Here is an 858-nt window from a genome sequence, read left to right as displayed (position 1 = left end):
TGTATTTTTTTATAATATACACCCCTTTTCTATCTCTCTTTTTTTTCTAATTCTTCCTTCTCCCCTCTCTTTTCTTCTTTCTCTCCCTCTTCTCCCTCCTCCCCTTTCTCGCTATCTCTCTATTTCTCTCCCCCTCTCTCTCTCTCCCCCTTTTCTCTCCCTCTTTTCTTTTCGATTTAATTAAATACAAAATTAACCCAAAATCCCAAATATTTTAATTAAAATTTTATCCTCCCCCAAAATTTACTAAAAAACTAGACAGCGTGTCGCCAAAGAATTTTTTAATTGTTGAAAAAAAGCTTTTTTAAATTTTCCATTATTATTTTATCATTATTATTATAATTTTATTATCATTATTTTTTATTTTTTATTATTTTTATTATATTTTATTTTTGTCATTATCATTATTATTATTATTTAAAATCCCTTGGGTTTTTATTTTTATTATTATTAAATTTTTATTATTATCTTATTATTATTATTATTTTTTATTTCTTTAATTTATTTTTATTTCGGGTATTTTTCATAATTTTTTTTTCATTCCACCATTATTTTTATCTTTTTGTATTTGTTATTATTATTTTACTATTTCCTTATAAATTTTTAATCATTTATTATCGTTCATTATTTTTGTTATTAAATTTTCATTTTTAATTATAAAAATTACTAAATCATTATTTTTAAAATTTTTAAATTTTTATTATTTTATTATTTTTATTATTATTATCATTGTTTTATTATCATTATTTTTTATTATCAGTATCATTTTTATTATTTTTTATTATTGTTTTTGTTTTTTGTTATTACCTTTTATTTAAAATTAAATTTTTACCCTTTCACTATTTTTATAATTTTTTT

The sequence above is a fragment of the Penaeus monodon genome, chromosome 26, assembly GCF_015228065.2.
Source record: "Penaeus monodon isolate SGIC_2016 chromosome 26, NSTDA_Pmon_1, whole genome shotgun sequence".
Lineage (NCBI taxonomy): Eukaryota > Metazoa > Arthropoda > Malacostraca > Decapoda > Penaeidae > Penaeus > Penaeus monodon.
Note: the sequence above shows the minus strand (reverse complement) of the source record.